This window comes from Dipodomys merriami, unplaced genomic scaffold (genome assembly GCF_024711535.1).
Source record: "Dipodomys merriami isolate MVZ:Mamm:240054 unplaced genomic scaffold, mDipMer1.0.p SCAF_764, whole genome shotgun sequence".
Classification (NCBI taxonomy): domain Eukaryota; kingdom Metazoa; phylum Chordata; class Mammalia; order Rodentia; family Heteromyidae; genus Dipodomys; species Dipodomys merriami.
Genome location: NW_027206362.1, coordinates 100,902 through 111,279, shown reverse-complemented (window position 1 = coordinate 111,279; position 10,378 = coordinate 100,902). Strand labels below are relative to the sequence as shown.

General features: G+C 36.7%; 1 pseudogene; it reads left to right on the top strand.

Moving 5' to 3' along the window:
• Positions 1 to 10,050: 10,050 nt before the first annotated feature.
• LOC138818471 (U6 spliceosomal RNA) lies at positions 10,051 to 10,150 on the top strand (annotated as a pseudogene).
• Positions 10,151 to 10,378: the final 228 nt, after the last annotated feature.

The window sequence follows — 10,378 nt, the reverse complement described above, 5'->3', positions numbered from 1 at the left end:
AGAAATGTACTCACTCTCTTGCCCATGTAATTGCAACCCCTCTGTACCGCATTTTCACAATTAAAAAAAAACAAAAAAACAAAAATAAATCCTAAATATTTTACCTCCATATCTTTTTGTATTTTTTCAGGTGCTATTATTAATCCAAAATCTATAAATATGGAGGGTAAACACTGTAACACCATGTCTAATTCTGTCACATTTGATCCTGAAAATAAAATATCATCCATATAATGAAAAATATAAATGTGAGGCCATTTTTGTCACAGGTTTTAAGGCCTTATCAACATATCTGATACATAGTTGGAGAGTTCATCATTCCTTGGGGCAACACCTTCCATTGGAAGTGCTGATGAGGGGTTTGATGATTTATTTGTGGTAAAGAAAAGGAAAATCTTTTATTATCTTTTAAATGTACAGGAATGGTAGAAAAGCAATCTTGTAAATCTATTGCTACTATTGGCCAACTTTTAGGAAGCATGGCAGGCGACGGTATACCAGGTTGAAAAGCCCCCATAGGGTACATGGATGCTTTACCTCCTTGTAAATCAGTCCGCAATCTTCATTTCCCTGACTTCTTTTTAATATCAAATATTGTAAAATTCCATGGTGACATAGACGGCTCAATATGTCCTTTGGTTAACTGTTCTTCCACTAATTGATGAGTTGCTTCTAATTTTTCTTTAGATAAAGGACATTGTTGAATCCAAAGAAGTTCCTCAGATTTCCATAATATCTCTATGGGCTCCATCTAAAAATGTTAAAATTCAATATGAGCTCCCCATTGTTCCAGTACATCTCTACCAATTATATTAACTTGAACTTCCATAATATAAGGTTTAAGGACAGCTGTCTGCCCATCTTCTGATGTTATAATAACATACGACACTGAGAGCTAGAAAAGAGCAGCGAGAGAGCACCTCTGGGCCTGGGCTAGGCTTTATTGATATCTGGCAACTAGGTAGAGAAGTCAGGTGACAAAGGCAAGAATATAAATTCCTGTTCAGTTAATAAGTAGACAGGTATAGACATTGGATGGGCAGGCTTCTTACTTCCACTGACCTCCTGGCTCTGGATAATTTTGAAAGGGCAGGCACAAAGTAGCTGATGTGTCATCTCCTCTTACTCCTCTCCATGTTCCCTTGTTCCCCAGACTGGCTGTGTCTAGGTGCTCATTGCTGGGATGGCTTGTCCCAGTTGGTATTCAAGGAGGTTTGAACTCAAGGGCTGGGCATGGTCCGTGAGCACTTTTTCTCAAGGCTAGTACTCTACAACTTTGAGTTAAAATAGCACTTCCAGTGTTTGGCTGCTTAGAGATAAGAGTCTTGAGCCATGCTTGCAGCCGGGCTCTTTGCAGGTTAGTTGGGAGATGGAGTCTTAGGGATTTTTCAGCCCGGGCTGTCTTTGAACTGTAGTCTTTGCCACAAAACCCCTTTATTATATCCAATTAAAGCAACAAGGAGATCAAGTAGAATAAGTAGAGCTTACCTGGTTCTTATCAAGAATTGACCGACAAATATTCTGAAATGACAGAACTCATTAGCTGTGATGAGAATTTCAGCACAGATATGCCTAGTATTTTAGAACCATGTAGTCAGTAGAATACACAACACAAAACAAAAAGGCTTATCAAGAATTGCCAACAAATATTCTGAAAAGACAAAACTCATTATATGTGATGAGAATTTTACCACAGATATGCCCAGTATTTTAAATCCATGTAGTCAGTAGAATACACAACACAAAACAAAAAAGGCAAAACTCAAAACCTAAAATTTTGACAACAATGTTTAGACATCTTTGCTAGCAAAGCACATCACATGGTTGGGCCTCAGTTACCAGGGCCTGTGAAAAAAGCAAATTGTTAGCAAGGCACCTTAGAATAGCAGAATGGAATAGTAAGTTTGGTGGAAGGTTTAGGGCCAGATGGGGCCAAATCCTTAAGCCACCATGTGGCCAAGATGGCGAATTTCTGAAAAAAAAAAAAAAAAACAAAATGCAAAGACACCCTGAACAAATAGTCCAAGACTACAATTGGCTAGCCTTGGAGAGAGAACCTAGAAGAGGTCCCTGGGACCCAGCCTGCATCTCACTCTTCAGGGCACAAGCCAAAATGTAGAAAAAAGAAAGGGAGAGATAGGGAAAGTTGACATGAATGGCCGAGAGAGAACAAAGAGAGCCTGAAAATAAACAGAATTCTGACCATTTACCATTGCAGTAGCAAAAACTGTCTACATCTGATAATGGCATAAAAATGAGGCGCTCTAGCTTTCCAGGGAGCACAGGAGACATTTCAATGGGGTTTCACGGCTCAGGCGTGATTTGCAGCACCCCATTAATGAGTAGGAGAGTCAGTCAGGTGAGTGAAGGAGAGCTGACGAGGCAGAAGCAGCGTCCCAACTTCCCCCAGAGCCCTCTAGAGAGAGCAACAGAGAATCATAGAGTAGTGTCACTCACCACAGTAGAGAAGTGGTGTGGACCTGGATGTGAAGGCCAGCAATGGTATCAATGAGCTGTGTCTTCAGCAGACAGATGGGTTCGCAAAAGGCCATCAGAACTGCGGGTATTCCTCAGAGCAAACAGGGAAAAACAAACAGAAAAAGTAAAAAGAGGGGGAAAAACAGAGAAATCTCAACTATCCTGACTTTAAGCCCTTTATCCAAGTCATGCCACCATTTATGTTAGGTTTTTAAAAAAAGGTAGCTGAGTAAGAATAGCACCACGCACGTGGTATTCAGGTAAGGGGTAGATTTATTCAGTAGACCCGCTGGGACCAGGCAAGGTTGGCACTCCACATGGCTCGGAAAGGCCTAGGAAAGAGGCCTGGGAAAGAGTGAGGAAAGAAAGAGAGGAAAGAAAGAGAAGAGAGAGAGCTAGGAAAGAGCAGCGAGAGAGTAGAGAGAGCTAGAAAAGAACACTGGGAGAGCAGAGAGAGAACAGAGAGGTAGAAAAGAACAGTGAGAACAGAGAGAGAGAGCAGAGAGCTAGGAAAGAACAGTGAGAGAGCTAGAAAAGAGCAGCAGGAGAGTGCCTCTGGGCCTGGGCTAGGCCTTATCTAGGGTATGGTCAGAGGAGGTGTGGCCACATCAAATTCAGATGTGACCTCAGTGGATGCAGATGTGACCTCTTCCAGGTGTCCCAGTTGCCTAGGTAATGCAGGTACTGTGTGGAGACTTTGCTGCAAGGAGGGTGGAGTTTTCTCGCCATCCTGGAGCTGACCTTACAAGGACCATACACCATCACTGCCTTCTTAAGTTTACCAATATCATCAACAGCAGCACCTTCATATCTGGCTGGTTGAGATATACCATTCATAGGGGGTGGTCGAATTACAGGATAAGAAAAAAATAGGCATTTCATCATCAAACTCACGGTCTGAGCCCTCTGTTTTGTGAGGGAGTAATGCTGTAAAAATTGCATCGGCAAGTGAAGGAGCCGAAGGCTGCTTTACTTTCACATTTTCAGGTTGTCCTTTCACTCTGCTAATTTCCAACTCCATATGTTGTAATTTTGATAAAATCAATTTCATTTGCTCAGACATTATATTTACACTTTCAGTTTGTTCCTTTTCAGCCTTTTTTAACTCTTGTTTTTTCTCTGTTAATTGCAATGCATCCTATCTATTGTGTCCTCAACCTCAGATTCCAATTGTAAACCTACAATAGAAGGCGTGGCCTCTTTCTTTAAGTCTGCTATTAATCTTTCCTCATTCAAAGCTTTAAAAAGGGTATGTAAAATAGCCCAAATGGACCAAAATCTAAAAGGAATCATTTCCCCTTCTCGAACAGATCTTTCTACATTATTCTTTACTCATTTCCAATTATCAACATCTAATGTTCCTTCATCGGGGAACCAAGGATTCCATTCCCTAACTACATTAATACACATTACTATGTCAGAAGAAGAAATATTTAGACCAAAAGCAGCAAGTAAATGTTTAAGCATATGTAAGTACGGAGTAGATTTAACTTGTCCTATCACCCTGTAATTAAAAGTACTTACCTGAATATCCCTTCCTGAATTCAACAATGAAGGGTCCCTGTTTGGGTGCCAGTTGTATCATCTAGTGCCTTGGGGTCCCTGGGTAAGGGTAAAGAAATCACCAGGACACTGGGGATGCAGAGTGCATACAGCAATTGCCACTGCATGGTATGCTTTATTGTTAGTGGGTATTTAAAGACAAGCAAGCATGATCTTTGACAATATTTGGTCAGAAGACATTAACACAAAAATTTCAACAGATACATGCCTTGGTATATTATTATTTTTGGGGGGTCTGATCATGGGGCCTTAACTCTGGGCCTGGGCGCTGTCCCTCAGCTCTTCAGCTCAAGGCTAGAGCTCTACCAGTGGAGCGACATCACCACTTCCGGCTTTTTTCTTTTTGCTTATGTGGTGCTGAGGAATCGAATGTAGGGCCTCAAGCATGCAAGGCAAGCACTCTACCAGTGAGCCACCTTCCCAGCCCTGTCTTGGTATATTATTATCTAAACTATTTTAGAGCAAGCTCAAACCACTTCTCCAATCTCAGGAAAATGCTTGACCAGCTGTTCAACTATGCTTAAGCAATCAGAAGAGCTACTTCCTCAGCTCCCAGGAGTCTGTGGTATGTGTTTTGAGATAGGGAGAGAGAACATTTTCCCTCTCTAGCCCGGCATACCAAGAGCTTTCCTAATGCTCAAACACAGTCCTCAGATAATCCTGAGGCCCTAGCCTGCGTCATTCTGCCCCTTCAACCTAGACCCTGAGTCTTCACAGGCTTTTAACTGTAATCTTACAATCTTAGCATCCTGATTATCTATGATATTTAAAAAAGTATAAATATAAATAATATTTCCAAGAATACCAGTGGAGGAAAAATGATGCAACCCAGTTTATAGTGTTGTTCTTTCCAGAACACGGAGGGCATCACATTAGCAGAGATGCAGTGTATTTTCAGAATGGAGATAATCTATTCTTGATGTGAATTAAGGGAATTTTGAGATGCCCCCTACAAATTGGAAACTGGTGGGCTAGGATGACTTTATGACTTAAATCTTGTGATTGACGGTCATGAAATAATAGCTTAATCTGACAAACAACTGCTTACATGTTTCATAGTTTTATCCTTTATCAGAATGTGGCTCTTTTTCTGTTCACTTCCCAGTCTGTAACACCCCATTGGAAAATGCATCTATTGCAGAATTACGTAACATGCAAACAGGTATATTGTGAATCTCTCAGGTATGGAATATTCAGAATTTGAAAATGAGTAGTTATTAGTCATAGGAATTTTGAAGAACACATACATTCTGTCCTCTTAACAACTTATTTACTTTTAAAAGTTATGGGTTTCCATAGAATTAAACTGTTTTCTGTTTTAGTATAAGAAAGTACTAAATTTATTCTATTTCCAAAATATTGGCAAGTAAATTGTGAAAAAATTGTCTAGTTGGATATCATTCAAGTTGATGACCCTCTGATAAAGAAGAGGTAATTAATTCAAATTAGATGCCAAATAATAACTGATTTTTAAAAAGTTATTACATAAAGAATAATATTTACTATATCAAAACAGTGAAATTTTATTTCATCAGCTTATTTTTTAAATTTAATTTTAATGTGAAAGTGATGTGCACTGGGGTTACAGCCATTGGAAGGTACTGAATACATAACTTTTCAAACTTGTTATCCCCTCTCTCATTTTTCTCACAGTTTTTCCTTCATCACAATACCCCTCAGACGTTGTAATGTCCATTTCCAACTTATTGTTTTGTGAAAATTGCTATTTCATTGGTTTGCTCTTTTTCCTTTGCCTCACCATTTTTTTTGTTCCTGTTCCCTTCCCTAATTAAGGTAAATGTATACAAAATACACAGGGTACCAAAATCAAACACAGCAGAGGATAAACCATAGGGGAAAATCTCAAAGAAAATAAAAATCACATAGTACATCAAAAACAACAACCGCAAATAAATATTTCTCTTTCCATATCTTGGAGTTCATTTTGCTCAGTATCAGCTTATATGGTCATATATATGCATAACAAAGGCACTGGAAAATAGTAGTTTCATGGATACTATATCATGAAAACAACATGTTAACTCTTTTTGATGGTAAATGCGGGATTATGATTGGTGAATTCATGATTCTGATAAAGGAATTTCAAAAGACTTTTAAAATTTATGACAGGTAAATTTTAATTGTTCCAACTTTTTAACAACTTAGCCTATTAAGAGCATTTATAATTGTTTGGGAAAATAGGCTTTCATGCAAAGAAATCCGTGGAGACTTAGCTGAGAGGGAGCAATGTGGGTGAATATGGCTCATTTCCACAGTAAACAAACAAGCCTCACAAACCTTGCTGTAAATCCTGTAGATTCCCTTGAGAATTGTCCTTACCCAGGAATATACTCTCACTGTGTGAAACAAGGTTGCAATAGAATTTAAATTCAAAGTTCTTTTGAAAAAAGACATCAAAATTTGTGAATTGACATTTAATTACTAAACAGTAATTCTCTGAAAAAGAAGGGAAGATGTAATTCAAAATCACTTGATTTAAATAAAAGTATGAGGAAAGAGTAGTGAAGAACGATGAGAAAAAACATAGAGGACTGTTTTCTCTCCAGTGGGGTAATGGGTTCTTGACCTTGTTTCTTCCATTCTATCTTCACAAGCTTCGATTCCTTAGCATCACATAAGCAAGAAGAAAATAGCCGGGAGTGGAGCTGTGGCTCAAGTGGTAGATCGTTAGCCTTGAGCTGAAGAGCTGAGGGACAGCGCCCAGGCCCAGAGTTCAGGCCCCACGACTGGACCCACCCTTAAAAAAAAGAATACTCACAGAAGAAAATATTTGCAGTAGATATAGACGATTTATAACATTTGACAATCTATTTAAATCTGTTCAAAATTCTCCCATACCCCAAACTGCCCTCTTTGAACAGTTTGTTTGCTTTTCCCATGACGGCCCTTCATTAACTGCTTAAAATTTTGTGAGCTCTTATACATACTCTCTAGGGATTGCTGTTTGGTTGTGATTTTTGTGTGTTTTTGTTTGTAGTTGTGTTTTTAACTGAATTTCAAAAGGTTGTGCATTTGTGTAACAATTAAATATTTCCACCTAATTGTCCAGTGCTCCTGGATCAGAGTCACTCCTTCTATGATTCTCAACCAACCCTTTCTCCAAGATTTATTGCCGATTTAGGTCTTCCTTTATTACATGTGTACATTGAGTATTCTAGCTGTACTTGCCCCTTGTTCCATTTTTCATTCATTTTATGTCTTTACTATTATGCCTTTCTGGTTTCAACTTCCTGTTAGTCGTTCTGTTAAACTGTCTGTTAATACTTTGAAAGGTTTATATACATTCCATGGAGTTTCAATCCCACATATACTTGAAATGATGTCAGCTTATATTTCCATAATTCATTCATCTGCAATAACAATTTGCAAGACGGGAGACGTGAAGCACCTAGACATGATTTTATTCTCATCATTTTGGAAGATTAATCTTTAGTCAACAAGAAAGTTTAAAAATCACTTAGAATTTATAGCTAACTACCAGTTTTTATAAATCGCTTTGTACAATGGTGTGTGATTATTTTATTGTACATGGGATGATATTTTCTACTACCTATAAGTTTTGGAAAAAGAAGAAAACTAAAATTTACTACTGTAAAGGAATATGATAGCAATAGAAGACAGATTTTATGTTTGTCACATCTCTGATCAGTACCCATATTCAAGACTTAAAGTCTTATTTCTTACTATGTTAGACAGATACGGAAAATATATGATAAGGCAACACATGATAAGGCAACTATTAGTGACTTTTTAAAATGTACCTTTTTATATGATGAAATTTACTTTATTAGCTAATATTTGGGTTTGAATTATGGGAGGCTGATGTATTTAACACATTTCTGGAAGGCACCTACTGAACATTGCAAATGATGGGAGATACTATTTCTACACTTTAATGAATGGTTGAACTTATTTGGCATTAGTGCTGGGTAAACAAATCAACTCTATTGTAACTTGATTCCTACACTTGAAAAACTTAATGTCACTATTATCTACTTGTCAAGTGTTATTTTGGTGAATATGATTTTAAAAAGTTTATTTGAAAAGGAATATACTTTCAAGAGATTAAATGTAGGTTATCATTGGTTTGAGAATGACAACATTTTTAGACTACAGAACCAAGTTTTACTGAAGTACCAGTGTTTTGAAGTACTAAGGGTCTTCTAAATTAATGTTTTTTGAAATTATATTTGAACTCTAAGTAAAGTTTTCCTAGCCTTGGTAGAACAATTATGGATCTAACATTCAGGAATTATTTTTTGGCCTACTTATGCTGGACTGAAATCTTCCATTCATCATTAGGAGAGGCGTATTAAAAATAATCTTGTGACATTTGGGATTTTGTTTACTCATATGGCCTGGTCATCTGTAAATTGAAAGTTTGAACTACAGTACTTTCTGTCATATTTTGTGAGCTCATCTTTCATTTTAAGTTGCCTTACATTTCACAATTCCTTACTGCTAATTCCTGCAAGGAATTGGGGCACTGAAATATTATAGGAAATAAGAAATTGAGAGGGGTCTTCAATTACTTTCTCTTAGCATGTTGCATGGGCCAGGGTGAGAAGGTTTGCCCATGTTATCTGATGATGCAGGTAACTGGGACCTGATATCCTCAGACCCATGGGTACTGCAGAAGAATAATAGATTTTAGGCATCATATCAGCCAAATTTGTGTATAATCAGTAAGAACGCTTCAGAAATATGGAAAAAAAACTTTGGGACTAGCGAGTTAACACAATAAACATATCAGCAGTGTAACATCTCTTCTAGCTTAGAGGAAAACAATACTGCTTTCTTTTTTTTACTATGTGAATTCAGAAGACCAAGAACACTTAGAAGGTATCACAAGTTTATACCGAAGACATTGCATTGATACTTTTTATATTCTAATATATTTTGTAAACCTAATTATTTATGTTCCAATCTATTTATGGGAATAATTTTCAATTTATTTGTCAAATTATCAATGAATTCTAGTAAGATTCACTGTGTGAAATTTAAGATCAGCAAATATAAATATAAAATATATAAGTATATATAATATAAGACATTGTTAAGCAATGTTCCATTGTGGTTAGGGTATCAAAGGCAACTCTGTTTTAAAGTATTATTCCATTATCTCTGCCTCAGTTTTTGGTAGAGTTAGACCTAAAACTTTACCACTTGTAAATTTACAGACTGGAGGCAAGAGGAAACACTTTGATTAAAACATTACCAATTTAAGGCCTAATATCGAGGAAAAACATATGGACTTCTCCAGGAGCTATGGAAATATTTGGTGATAGAAAGTCACTAGTATAAGTTCCTGCCTGGTTGGATGGTAGACAGGCCAGGATATTAGGTAAACATGAATATGAACATTTTTTCACCTTCTTGGCTTTAGCTACTTTTGAAATAATAGGAATAATTAACAATTATATTTTGATAAAATACCTTCTATTCTGAACAATTAGGTCTGAAGTGTTCATCTCTCTATGAACCCTTGTAACTAAGATTAGTTTTGTTCCAGTAAGACAATCTATGCTGTCAGGGTAAGATATTCTGGTTGGTCTGTTCCTACATGGAAGAAGGGTAAAGGGTCAGAAAGACATTTGTACCACTGAGACCTCATTTAAGAAATTTTAACCTGCAGAAGTTTAGAAGTAGCTTTTAAGCAAGGCTTACTTTGAATCCATTAGCTCCACAAAGCTAACTCAGTTGATAAATAAGTACTTGAAAAGCCATTACCTTTGGACTTAGCTATAAAGGCTTCAAAATATGGTCAAATTTAAAATGAAAACGACAAAATAGTCATTGACAAAAAATGGCAAATGTGAGCAATCGACCAAACAATATAAATTTTTTCCGCTATACATAGAAATTTATAGAAATAAGATCAATTGCATATTTAGGAACAATAAAGGTTCCTTGTTACAAATAGGCAACCAAGGATATATGCCTGTATAAAGGTTACATTGTTAACTACTTAAATTAAGAGGATATTCCATGCTTCAGCAGCAAGTCTACACAAATTACAACAATACAGAGATTAACATAGCACTTGCACAGGGATGGTATGAAAATTTGTGAATTATTCCATATTTTTCATTCTTAAAATGCAAGAAATGAAAAACAGTTTTGAAAAAGTTGATTACAAAAATACAAGCGTAACAAAACCTGTAATTCATAGAATTAAAGGTTAGTTTGACATCAGTGTATTAAACCTTCACTTTCAAAGGCCATTACATAGCATAACCTTTACAAAACTTGAAATTAGATAACATTATCTTTTTATCCCAAAGAAATAAAATAATATAAGGACTTAGGAAAAAGG